This window comes from Scyliorhinus torazame, chromosome 1, assembly GCF_047496885.1.
Source record: "Scyliorhinus torazame isolate Kashiwa2021f chromosome 1, sScyTor2.1, whole genome shotgun sequence".
Lineage (NCBI taxonomy): Eukaryota > Metazoa > Chordata > Chondrichthyes > Carcharhiniformes > Scyliorhinidae > Scyliorhinus > Scyliorhinus torazame.
In genome coordinates this window covers 90,196,925-90,210,810 of record NC_092707.1, presented here as the reverse complement: position 1 = coordinate 90,210,810, position 13,886 = coordinate 90,196,925, and the positions used below count along the sequence as shown (strand labels likewise).

Sequence of the window (13,886 nt, the reverse complement as noted above, 5' to 3'; positions counted from 1 at the left end):
GACCCTAAATGAATATTTTGCTTCAGAGAGAGGGACTTTGTTGCTCGTGAGAACAGCGTGAACCAGGTTAATAGGTTTGAACAGGTTGATATTAAGAAGGAGAATGTACTGGACATTTTGGAAACATTGGGATAGATAAGTCCCCTGGGCCAGACGGGATATTTCTACGGGAAGCAAGGGAGGAGAATGCTGCGCAGTTGGTGATGATCTTTGCGTCCTCACTCTCCACTTTAGTACCGGATGATTGGAGGGAGGCGAATGTTGTTCCCCTCTTCCAAGAAAGGGAATAGGGAAATCCCTGGGAATTACAGACCAGTCAGTGTTACGTCTGTAGTGAGTAAAATACTTGAAAGGATTCGGAGAGATAGGATTTATTATTATTTAGAGAAACATAGTTTGATTAAAGATAGTCAGCATGGCTTTGTGAGGGGCAGGTCATGCCTCACAAGCCTCGTTGAATTCTTTGAGGATGTGACGAGACACATTGATGAATGTCGGGCAGTGGATGTGGTGTATATGGATTTCAATAAGGCATTTGATAAGGTTCCCCATGGTAAGTTCATTCAGAAAGTCAGGGGGCATGGGGTACAGGGAAATTTGGCTGTCTGGATACAGAATTGGCTGGCCGAAAGAAGACAGCAAATGGTAGTGGATGGAAAGTATTCCGCCTGGATGTAGGTGACCAGTGGTATCCCACAGGGATCTGTTCTGGGACCTCTGCTCTTTGTGGTTTTTATCAATGACTTGGATGAGGAAGTGGAAGGGTAGGTCAGTAGGTTTGCCGATGACACGATGGTTGGTGAAGTTGTAGATCGTGTCGAGGGCTGTTGCAGGTTACAACAGGATATTGAAAGGATGCAGAGCTGGGCTGAGAAGTGGCACATGGAGTTCAATCTAGACAAATGTGAAGTGATTCATTATGGAAGGTCAAATTTGAATGCTGAATACAGGGTTAAAGGCAGGATTCTTGGAAATATGGAGGAACAGAGGGATCTTGAGGCCCATGTACATAGATCCCTCGAATTTGTCACCCAGGTTGATTTGGTTGTTAAGAAGGCATATGGTGTGTTGGCTTTCATTAACAGGGGGATTGAGTTAAAGAACTGTGATGTTTTGCTGCAGCTTTCTAAAACCCTGGTTAGACCACACTTGGAATATTGTGTCCAGTTCTGGTTGCCTCATTATAGGAAGGATGTGGATGGTTTGGAGAGGGTTCAGAGGAGATTTACCAGGATGCTGCCTGGACTAGAGGGCATGTCTTATGAAGAAAGATTGAGGGAGCTAGAGCTGTTCTCAATGGAGAGAAGAAAGAAGAGAGGTGACTTGATAGAGGTGTACAAGGTGATGAGAGGCATGGATAGAGTGGATAGCCAGAGACTTTTCCCCAGGGCGGAATGGCTGTCACGAGGGGACATAATTTTAAAGTGATTGGGGAAGGTATAGGGGAGATGTCAGAGGTCAGTTCTTTGCACAGAGAGTGGTGGGTGCCTGGAATGCACTGCCAGCGGAGGTGGTGGAGTCAGAGTCATTAGGGACATTTAAGCAATTCTTGGACAGGCACATGGACAGCAGTAAATTGAAGGGGTGTAGATTAGGTTGATCTTAGATTAGGGTAAGTGGTCGGCACAACATTGTGGGCCAAAAGGCCTGTACTGTTCTATGCCAAATGCCTTCTTTACCACCATGTTCACTTGTGACGCCACTTTCAAGGTGCTATGAACCTGTACTCCTAGATCTCTTTAGTCTGTAACTCTCCTCAACACCCTACCATTAACTGAGTAGACCCTGCCCCGCCTCGATCTTTCAAAATGCATCACCTCACATTTATCCAAATTAAACTCCATCTGCCATTCATCGACCCACTGGCCCAATTGATCAAGATCCCGTTGCAATCCCAGATAACCTTCTTCATTGTCCACTATGCCACCAATCTTGGTGTCATCTGCAAACTTACTAACCATGCCTCCGAAATTCTGATCCAAATCGTTAATATAAATAACAAATAACAGTGGACCTAGCATTGATCCCCGAGGCACACCGCTGATCACAGGCCTCCAGTTTAAAAAACCCTCTACAACCATCCTTTGTCTTCTGTCGTCAAGCCAATTTTGTATCCAATTCAGGAAACAATTTGTTTTCCAATTGATCATAGATCCAGCCCGGATTTGTAAATAGTTGGTCACATCTGTCAAACCTGCTGACTGCTTGTTTATTTTTGAAGAAGTGACTTAAGTAGTAAACAGGGAATGTTTATCAATGTGATTTATATAGATTTCCAGAAGGAATTTGATAAAGTCACTCATAACAGATTGTCAGCATAAGCTGAAACTCATGCAGTCAAGGCAAATTATTAACCAGGAAAACTGGCTGAGAGGCAGGCGGCACTCTAATTGGCAAGATAAAATCATAGAAACATAGAAATTAGAAGCAGGAGGCCATTCGGCTCTTTGGGCCTGTTCCACCATTCATTATGTTCAAGGCTGACCATCAAGTTCAATACCCTGATCCTGCCTTCCCCTCATATCCCTTGATCCCCTTTAGCCCCAAGAATTATATCCAATTCCTTCTATATCTAATTCCTTCTTGAAATGACATAACATTTTGACCTCAAGTACTTTCTGTGGTAGTGAATTCCACAGATTCAGCAATCACTGGGTGAAAAAATTTCTCACCTCAGTCCTAAAAGGTTTACCTCAAACTATGATCTCTAGTTCTGGACTCCTCCACCATCGGGAACATTCTTTCTGAATCTACCCTGTTTAATCCTGTTAGAATTTTGTAAATTTCTATGAGATCCCCTCTCTCTCTTCTAAACTCCAATGAATATAATTCGAACTGATTTAGTCTCTCTCCATTTGACAGTCACGCCATCCCAGGAATCAGCCTGGTAAACCTTTGCTGCACTCCCTCCATAGCAAAACCATCCTACCTCAGACAAGGACACCAAAACTGCACACAATACTCCAGGTGTGACCTCATCAATGCCCTATACAATTGCAGTAAAACACCTCTGTTCCTATACTCAAATCCTCTCGCTATGAAGACCAACATATCATTTGCCTTCTTTACTGCCTGCTGTACCTCCACACTTACTTTCAGCGACTGATGCACGAGGACACCAAGGTCTCGCTTGAGTATCCATCTCTCTCAATTTACACCCATTCAAATAATAATCTGCCTTCCTATTTTTGCTCCCAAAGCTAATAACCTCACATTTATCCACATTATACTGCATCTGCCATGCATGTGCGCACTCACTCAGCACATCTAAATCCCACTGAGGCATCTCTGCATCCACCTCATAGCTCACCCTCCCACCCAACTTTGTATCATTTGCAAATCTGGAGATAATACATTTAGTTCCCTGGTCCAAATCATTAATATATTTTTAAAAATAAATTTAAAGTATTCAATTATTTTTGTTCCAATTAAGGGGCAATTTATCGTGGCCAATCCACCTAACCTGCACATCTTTGGGTTGTGGGGGTGAGACCCACGCAGACACGGGGAGAATGTGCAAGCTCCACACGGACAGTGGCCCGGGGCCGGGATTCGAACCTGGGTCCTCAGCGCCGTTGCTGCAGTGCTAACCACTGTGCCGCATGCCACCCTCAAATCATTCATATATAATGCGAACAGTTGGGGTCCTAGCACAGATCCGTGATACCCTGCTAGTCGCTGCCTGCCAATCAGAAAAAGACCCATTTATTCCAATTTTTTCTTCCTACCTGCTAACCAACTTTCTTTCCATCTCAAGACACTACCCATAATCCCATGCGCTTTAACTTTACATATTAATCTGCTATGTCTGACTTTGTCAAAAGCCTTCTGAAAATCTAAATAAAACACATCCATCAGTTCTCCTTGGTCAACTCTACTAGTTACGTCTTCAAAAAATTCTAGTAGGTTTGTCAAGCATGGTGTGCCACAAAACATCTATGTTGGAACATCAACTATTCACCATATTTGTTAACTGCTTAGACGATGGAACAGTAAACCAAGTATTTAAATTTGCTGATGACAAAAAGATGGGCAGAATAAAATCACAATGATATTGGTCGATTATGTGTATGAAATTTACTTTCCATACTTTTGCCTCATGTGCCTTTTGCTTCAGACTCATAAAGGAAATGGTGAAAAGCTAGAAACGGTGGAGGTATAAGAGACTTGGGGGTCCAGGTGCATAGATCATTAAAATGTCATGCACAGTGACAGAAACTAATCAAAAAGGCGAATGGAATTCTGGCTTTTATATCTGAAGGGTATAAGTCATACTGCAGATGTACAAACGGCTAGTTACACCACACCTGGAGTCAAGTGGGCACCATATCTTAGATATGATAAATTGGCATTGGAGGGACTATGGGGTTGATTTAGAATGACACCTGGACTTCACTTTAAATTACAAAGAGAGATTACACAAATCTGCCTTTCCTGGAGTTTCAGAAATTAGGGGATGTTCAGATCAAAGCTTTCGAGATATTAAGGAAAAACAAAAACAAACTATATTCGGGAGCTTCCTCTAAGAGTTAGAGTCAGATCTTTCAGCAGTGAATTTTGGTAGCTTCTACACACCAAGGGAGGTAGAAAATTAGAATACTCTTCCACAAACACCAACTGGTGCTAGTTAGTTTTAAAATATGAGGTTTTTTTGATATCCGAAGGTAATAAGGATTATTGGATGGACGGCGGGCGGGAGGCAGCCGCACATTGGAGGCCTCCCGTTCGGGAATGGCATTTTCGGGGTTTAAAGCCCAGTCCTAGGGGCAACAAAGGCGGCAAAAGCAGGGAGAAGGCACAGTGAAGAGAAATGTCAAAAATAAGTTACAAAACAGCCGTGAAAAAAGCAGCTGAAAGTCCGTAGGGGAGTGGAAAGGCCACCGCGGGGACGGCAAGAAAAGTGGAGGCTGGGGCACCAAGCATTGCCCACGGCTGAAGAAATGACTAAGGTGATGGCCGTGGAACTCGAAAGGCAGTTCACAAAACACATGTAGGCGATGAGGAAGGAGATGGGGGCGGTATTGAAAGTGCTGGTGGAGGAGGCGATTGCCCCGGTGAGGGCGGCGGTATTGAGCGCAGAGTGGAGGTGCGGGAGCAAGGTGAGGCGCTGAAGGAAGTGGAAGAGATTTTATCGCAGCACAGTGATCAACTTACCTCGATGGGGAAGGAGATGCGGAAGGTGATGAGGTCAACAAGGGTTTGTAGCCAAAACGGACGACTTGGAAAACAGATCCAGGCGACAGAATCTGAGGGTTGTGGGTCTGTCCGAAGGAGTGGAAGGCCCGAGGCCGACTGAGTATTTTGCCACGATGTTGGCGAAGCTATTGGGGAGGGCGATGATCCCTTCCGGTATGAACTGGATCGGGCTCATCGGTCATGGAGGCCTGTACCAAAGGAGAGTGAGCCGCCAAGAGTAGTGACGCTGTGTTTTCGTAGGTACAGTGTGAAAGAGAAGGTCCTGTGCTGGGTAAAGCAGAAGCGGGTGGTGCAGTGGGCTGGAGCTGGTATACGCATATATCAGGACTTTACGGCGGAGCTGGCGAGGAGGCGGATTGCCTTCAGCCGGGTGAAGAAGGCACTGTACATCAGTAAGGTGCAGTGCGGCATAGTATACCCAGCTAAGTTGAGGGTGACCTACAAATCCAAGGACTTTTATTTTGGGATGGCGGAAGCAGCGGAGGAGTTTGCGAAGGCAGAAGGATTGTGGCTGAATTGAGAAATGGTCATGTACCGATGTAGCCTCATGTAACAATTTTTTCACTACGTGCTGGTGTATGTGCTAAATGAGCCGACGTTGTATATATTTGGACAAGGAAAGAGATGAGACTTTCACTTGCAATGATGGTTCTTTGGGGTTTGTGTATGTATGCGGGGTTTGTGTGCTAAAGGGGATTTCTTGGTTTTCCTGGGACCGGGCAAGGGGGAAAGAGGCAGGGGCCTCCACGTTGGCCGGTCCAGCCGGCCAGTGAACGGGAGTGTGGTGGGGGGAGGGGCTGCGGCCATCGGAGCCTGGCAGAACAGGTTCCGATGAGTCTAGCCAGGGTGGAAAGTTGTGGGGGGAGGAACAGAGGCTGGCGGGGAGGAGTTTTATAAGAGGAAGTGGAGGGGAGGTGTCGGGGGGGGGGGGGGGGGGTTCCAATTCATGGGTGTCATTTACGGTACTCTTTCGGGGATTGCGTGGAATTGAATGTTGGGGGGGGGGGTGGACTCTATAGGTCAATGGTGACCATGGGCGCTTCCTGATTCCTTTTTCTTTTCCCACCGTGGGAGGGTTTGTTTTATTTGATGCTTATATTGTCAGATCGGCTGTTGTTTGGGGTGGTGGGAGGATGGGATCGTTGTTGTTGATAAGAACATAAGAACTAGGAGCAGGAGTAGGCCATCTGGCCCCTCGAGCCTGCTCCACCATTCAATGAGATCATGGCTGATCTTTTGTGGACTCAGCTCCACTTTCCGGCTTGAACACCATAACCCTTAATCCCTTTATTCTTCAAAAAACTATCTATCTTTATCTTAAAAACATTTAATGAAGGAGCCTCTGCTGCTTCACTGGGCAAGGAATTCCATAGATTCACAACCCTTTGGGTGAAGAAGTTCCTCCTAAACTCAGTCCTAAATTTACTTCCCCTTATTTTGAGGCTGTGCCCCTGGTTCTGCTTTCACCCGCCAGTGGAAACAACCTGCCCGCATCTATCCTATCTATTCCCTTCATAATCTTATATGTTTCTATAAGATCCCCCCCTCATCCTTCTAAATTCCAATGAGTACAGTTGCAGTCTACTCAACCTCTCCTCGTAATCCAACCCCTTCAGCTCTGGGATTAACCTAGTGAATCTCCTCTGCACACCCTCCAGTGCCAGTACGTCCTTTCTCAAGTAAGGAGACCAAAACTGAACACAATACTCCAGGTGTGGCCTCACTAACACCTTATACAATTGCAGCAGAACCTCCCTAGTCTTAAACTCCATCCCTCTAGCAATGAAGGACAAAATTCCATTTGCCTTCTTAATCACCTGTTGCACCTGTAAACCAACTTTTTGCGACTCATGCACTAGCACACCCAGGTCTCTCTGCACAGCAGCATGTTTTAATATTTTATCATTTAAATAATAATCCCTTTTGCTGTTATTCCTACCAAAATGGATATTCTCACATTTGTCAACATTGTATTCCACCTACCAGATCCTAGCCCATTCACTTAGCCTATCCAAATCCCTCTGCAGACTTCCAGTATCCTCTGCACTTTTTGCTTTACCACTTATCTTAGTGTCGTCTGCAAACTTGGGACACATTGCCCTTGATCCCCAACTCCAAATCATCTATGTAAATTGTTAACAGTTGTGGGCCCAACACTGATCCCCGAGGGACACCACTAGCTACTGATTGCCAATCAGAGAAACACCCATTAATCCCCACTCTTTGCTTTCTATTAATTAACCAATCCTCTATCCATGCTACTACTTTCCCCTTAATGCCATGCATCTTTATCTTATGCAGTAACCCTTTGTGTGGCACCTTGTCAAAGGCATTCTGGAAATCCAGATATACCACATCCATTGGCTCCCCATTATCTACCGCACTGTTAATGTCCTCAAAAAATTCCACTAAGTTAGTGAGGCACTACCTGCCCTTTATGAACCCATGCTGCGTCTGCCCAATGGGACAATTTCCATCCAGATGCCTCGCTATTTCTTCCTTGTTGATAGATTCCAGCATCTTCCCTACTACTGAAGTTAAGCTCACTGGCCTATAATTACCCGCTTTCTGCCTACCTCTTTTTTTAAACAGTGGTGTCACGTTTGCTAATTTCCAATCCGCCAGGACCACCCCAGTCTAGTGAATTTTGATAAATTATCGCTAGTGCATTTGCAATTTCCCTAGCCATCTCTTTTAGCACTCTGGGATGCATTCCATCAGGTCCAGGAGACTTGTCTACCTTTAGCCCCATTAGCTTGCCCATCACTACCTCCTTGGTGATAACAATCCTCTCAAGGTCCTCACCTGTCATAGCCTCATTTCCATCAGTCACTGGCATGTTATTTGTGTCTTCCACGGTGAAGACCGACCCAAAAAACCTGTTCAGTTCCTCAGCCATTTCCTCATCTCCCATTATTAAATCTCCCTTCTCATCCTCTAAAGGACCAATATTTACCTTAGCCACTCTTTTTTGTTTTATATATTTGTAGAAACTTTTACTATCTGTTTTTATATTCTGAGCAAGTTTACTCTCATAATCTATCTTACTCTTCTTTATAGCTTTTTTAGTAGTTTTCTGTTGCCCCCTAAAGATTTCCCAGTCCTCTAGTCTCCCACTGATCTTTGCTACTTTGTATGTTTTTTCCTTCAATTTGATACTCTCCCTTATTTCCTTAGATATCCACGGTCGATTTCCCCTCTTTTTACCGTCCTTCCTTTTTGTTGGTATAAACCTTTGCTGAGCACTGTGAAAAATCACTTGGAAGGTTCTCCACTGTTCCTCAACTGTTTCACCATAATGTCTTTGCTCCCAGTCTACCTTAGCTAGTTCTTCTCTCATCCCATTGTAATCTCCTTTGTTTAAGCACAAAACACTAGTGCTTGATTTTACCTTCTCACCCTCCATCTGTATTTTAAATTCCACCATATTGTGGTCGCTCCTTCCGAGAGGATCCCTAACTATGAGATCCTGAATCAATCCTGTCTCATTACACAGGACCAGATCTAGGACCGCTTGTTCCCTCGTAGGTTCCATTACATACTGTTCTAGGAAACTATCGCGGATACATTCTATAAACTCCTCCTCAAGGCTGCCTTGACCGACCTGGTTAAACCAATCGACATGTAGATTAAAATCCCCCATGATAACTGCTGTACCATTTCTACATGCATCAGTTATTTCTTTGTTTATTGCCTGCTCCACCATAATGTTACTATTTGGTGGCCTATAGACTACTCCTATTAGTGACTTTTTCGCCTTACTATTCCTGATTTCCACCCAAATGGATTCAACCTTATCCTCCATAGCACCGATGTCATCCCTTACCGTTGCCCGGATGTCATCCTTAAATAACAGAGCTACACCACCTCCCTTACCATCCACTCTGTCCTTCCGAATAGTTTGATACCCTCGGATATTTAACTCCCAGTCGTGACCATCCTTTAACCATGTTTCAGTAATGGCCACTAAATCATAGTCATTCACAATGATTTGCACCATCAACTCATTTACCTTATTCCGAATACTACGAGCATTCAGGTAAAGCACACTTATGTTGGCTTTTTTTACCTCTGTTCTGAATCTTAACACCTCGATCAGTAACCTCTCCTAAGTTATATTTCCTCTTAACCTTTCTCCTAATTTTCCTTGTCGTTGAACCCATATCTTCATGTCACAACCTGCTGCGTCGCTTACCATTAATGTTTTCACTTCCCGTTTTATTCCTTTTAGTATTCCTGGTCCTATTCACTGAGCTCCCCTCAGTCACTGTACCTTGTACTGTCGTCCTTTTTGATTTTTGACTATGGCTTCTCTGCCTTACACTTTCCCCCTTACTGCCTTTTGTTTCTGTCCCTGTTTTACTACCTACCAACTTCCTGCATCGGTTCCCAGCCCCCTGCCACATTAGTTTAAACTCTCCCCAACAGCTCTAGCAACCCCCCCCCCCCCCCCCCCCAGGACATCGGTTCCAGTCCTGCACAGGTGCAGACCGTCCGGTTTGTACTGGTCCCACCTCCCCCAGAACTGGTTCTAATGTCCCAGGAATTTGAATCCCTCCCTCTTGCACCATCTCTCAAGCCACCACGCATTCATCCTATCTATCTTGACATTCCTACTCTGACGAGCTCGTGGCACTGGTAGCAATCCTGAGATTACTACCTTTGAGGTCCTACTTTTTAGTTTAACTCCTAACTCCCTAAATTCAGCTTGCAGGACCTCGTCCCGTTTTTTACCTATATCGTTGGTGCCTATGTGCACCACGACAGCTGGCTGTTCACCCCCCTCCCCCCAGAATGTCCTGCAACCGCTCCGAGACATCCTTGACCCTTGCACCAGGGAGGCAACATACCATCCTAGAGTCTCGATTGCGTCCGCAGAACCGCCTGTCTATTCCCCTTACAATTGAGTCCCCTATCACTACAGCCCTGCCATTCTTCTTCCTGCCCAGCTGCGCAGCAGAGCCAGCCATGGTGCCATTCCCCTGGTGAGCCATCTCCCTCAACAGTATCCAAAGCGGTATATCTGTTTTGCAGGGAGATGACCGCAGAGAACACCTGCACTGCCTTCCTACTCTTGCTCTGTCTTTTGGTCACCCACTTTCTATCTTCCTCAGTACCTTGACTTTGTATTTGTTATCGTTTACTGCTTGTTGGTGGGGTGTAAATTCTGAAGAAAATGTGAAAATGGAGAATTAAAATTTTTTTTTTTTTAAATTAAGAATATTGGATAAACGCCAGTTTGCAAGTCAGCCGGTACGTACTCGTGCGACTCGGCCAACGTTGTCTACCTCATGCGCTGCAGGAAAGGATGTCCCGAAGCGTGGTACATTGGCGAGACCATGCAGACGCTGCGACAACGAATGAACGGACATCGCGCAACAATCACCAGGCAGGAATGTTCCCTTCCAGTCGGAGAACACTTCAGTAGTCAAGGGCATTCAGCCTCTGATCTCCGGGTAAGCGTTCTCCAAGGCGGCCTTCAGGACGCGCGACAACGCAGAATCGCCAAGCAGAAACTTATAGCCAAGTTCCGCACACACGAGTGCGGCCTCAACTGGGACCTGGGATTCATGTCACATTACATTCATCCCCCACCATCTGGCCTGCGTAATCCTACCAACTGTCCTGGCTTGACACAATTCACACCTCTTTAACCTGGGGCTACCCCATCTTTGGATCTGTAAAGATTTAATCACCTGCTAATGCTCGCATTCCAAGCATTGTCTGGCATATTTGAATCTGTCTATATATGTGTTTCTGGAACATACCTCTTCATTCACCTGAGGAAGGAGCAGCGCTCCGAAAGCTAGTGACATCGAAACAAACCTGTTGGACTTTAACCTGGTGTTGTAAGACTTCGTACTAATGATCTCACTGGATGGTGGACGAACAGACTCGAGGGGCTGAGTCGTCTACTCCGGTTTCCAATGCTTGCCACAAATCAGGGAAGTGCCCCAAATGCCTTTAGCCAGTCAAACATTTGTTGAAAAACATAAAATATTAAAGCGCATCGGGAGCAAGACTGGACCAGATGTCATGGGGAGAAAACTACGACAGGTGCATACTTGGCAGACAGACCAAGAGATCTGATTTCTGCGCCGTCACAAGGAGCTTGTACTGATTTGAGGTCTGCCGCTCCAAGACTGCCCGCTGTCCCTTTAAACGCTAAAACTACGTGCAGCAGGTAAGCGGCTTGCGTTCTGGGTGACAGGGCTGCATTATGCTCATTCATTTCAACACAAAAATCAAGTCAGTCATCTTGCACTGAGCGCCGATCCAGAACGTGCTGATGGATCAAAGCGGGGTGAGAAATTGGTTTTAAAATTGTCAAACGGGATTTGGGGGGGGGGGGGCGGGGGCGGAAAAACAGAAACAAAAAGGAGAGACGAGGCGGCATTTTAAACGCCTTTTGCAAATGGGCGGACACCAGGGCCGCGAACGCCGCCCACAGTCTTGTTCCAGAAACGTTCAGACGTACCCCCAACCCCCCTTCAATCTTTCCCTATGTCGCAGCAGATGGGGGGGGGGGGGGGGGGGGGGGATGATGAATTTAATGACCGTGAATCCTACACACGCAATCAGCCATCCGGTTGCACAAAAAGAACAAAATACAACTTGCGCTGCCACGCCAAACGGCAACGTGCCAGCAGCGCTTTCAGGTCGGTGGAGATCAAGGTGTTTTGGCATACATTGTAATATAAACAAAATGACGAGGAGCGGGATTCTCAAAAAGTGCACAGAAAGCCGATCAAAGGGAACTGTTGAACCGACGGCCAGTGTAAGTGTGGTAAAGATAACACACTTCTCAGGGTCGTTGCTAATTGATAACACTGATATTACACCGTGGTTGCAGACAGTGCAATTGCTGCAATCCGCAGTCTGGATGTGTCAGGAAGCAGCCGGGAGGGAGCAACCGCCGCTGGCGCGCGCCAGCACCCCCCCCCGGAACCCGCGCGAGGGTTTCAACCGTCACTTCAAACACATGTGGCCTCAAGCGACCGCGGAGTCGTCCCTTTCTCCGTGCAATTTTTTTTTTTTTTAAACCTACCTCGCCGCCCGCTCACCTCGACAAGGACTCGAACTCCGATTCCCGTCCTCGGTTTGTCTCGCCGTTTCGCCTTGACCTTCACGTCGTTCCGTCATCGCAGGAATGATCCGAGACGCAAACCCACAATCGAGTGCCCGCATGCGCAGCAGCAAACCCGAGGCCCGTTCTGGAGGAGATGTATTCGCCATCTTTGTTAGGGGCAAAGCAAAGGCTAACATCGCGGAGAATGACGGCAGGACAGGTAACAGGTATCAAAATAGCATCATTGATGGCATTGACAATGGCAGCTGGTCTGAACTTTGATGTCTAAACTGGTCTTCTGTGCTCGGGTCATGAAAGTTCACTTTTTTTTAAAAGAAGGAAACACCCAAGGCCCCAAACACCTGACTATACTGAGGGAAGAATCACTGAAACGACTATACGATGACATCAATCAGTTCCATCCAACCATCAGACTCACCATGGACTACTCTCCAAAATCTGTTGCATTCTTGGACACACTCGTCTCCATCAAGGACGGTCACCTCAGCACTTCGCTATACCGCAAACCCACGGATAACCTCACGATGCTCCACTTCTCCAGCTTCCACCCTAAACACATTAAAGAAGCCATCCCCTATGGACAAGCTCTCCGTATACACAGTATCTGCTCAGACGAGGAGGAGCGTAACAGACATCTACAGACATTGAAAGATGCCCTCGTACGAACGGGATATGGCGCTCGACTCATCGATCGACAGTTCCAACGCGCCACAGCAAAAAACCGCACCGACCTCCTCAGAAGACAAACATGGGACACAACCGACAGAATACCCTTCGTCGTCCAGTACTTTCCCGGAGCGGAGAAACTACAACATCTTCTTCACAGCCTTCAACACGTCATCGATGAAGATGAACATCTTGCCAAGGTCATCCCCACACCCCCACTACTTGCCTTCAAACAACCGCGCAACCTCAAACAAACCATTGTTTGCAGCAAACTACCCAGCCTTCAGAACAGTGACCACGACACCACATAACCCTGCCATGGCAATCTCTGCAAGACGTGCCAGATCATCGACATGGATACCACCATTACACGTGAGAACACCACCCACCAGGTACGCGGTACATACTCGTGCGACTCGGCCAACGTTGTCTACCTCATACGCTGCAGGAAAGGATGTCCCGAAGCGTGGTACATTGGCGAGACCATGCAGACGCTGCGACAACGAATGAACGGACATTGTGCGACAATCACCAGGCAGGAATGTTCCCTTCCAGTCGGGGAACACTTCAGCAGTCAAGGGCATTCAGCCTCTGATCTCCGGGTAAGCGTTCTCCAAGGCGGCCTTCAGGACGCGCGACAACGCAGAATCGCCGAGCAGAAGCTTATAGCCAAGTTCCGCACACATTAGTGCGGCCTCAACCGGGACCTGGGATTCATGTTGCATTACATTCATTCCCCACCATCTGGCCTGCGAAATCCTACCAACTGTCCTGGCTTGACACAATTCACACCTCTTTAACCTGGGGCTACCCCATCTCTGGATCTGTAAAGATTTAATCACCTGCTAATGCTCGCATTCCAAGCATTGTCTGGCATCTTTGAATCTGTCTATATATATGTTTCTGGAACTTACCTCTTCATTCACCTGAGGAA

General features: G+C 46.5%; 1 protein-coding gene and 1 long non-coding RNA gene across 4 annotated transcripts in view; one reads left to right on the top strand and one right to left on the bottom strand.

The window, feature by feature from the left end:
• The window catches only part of LOC140409588 (uncharacterized), a 57,896-nt gene extending 45,522 nt beyond the window's left edge, over positions 1 to 12,374 (bottom strand). For 2 of the 3 annotated variants that reach the window (XR_011940431.1, XM_072497955.1), the window contains exon 1: positions 12,245 to 12,374. The gene's annotated coding sequence lies outside the window, so the exon portion shown is untranslated. The remainder of the gene's footprint in view (positions 1 to 12,244) is intronic. The other variant, XM_072497964.1, reaches the window with a different exon arrangement.
• The window catches only part of LOC140409621 (uncharacterized), a 40,777-nt gene continuing 37,941 nt past the window's right edge, over positions 11,051 to 13,886 (top strand). The window contains exon 1 of the long non-coding RNA XR_011940444.1: positions 11,051 to 11,380. This is a non-coding gene — a long non-coding RNA (uncharacterized lncRNA). The remainder of the gene's footprint in view (positions 11,381 to 13,886) is intronic.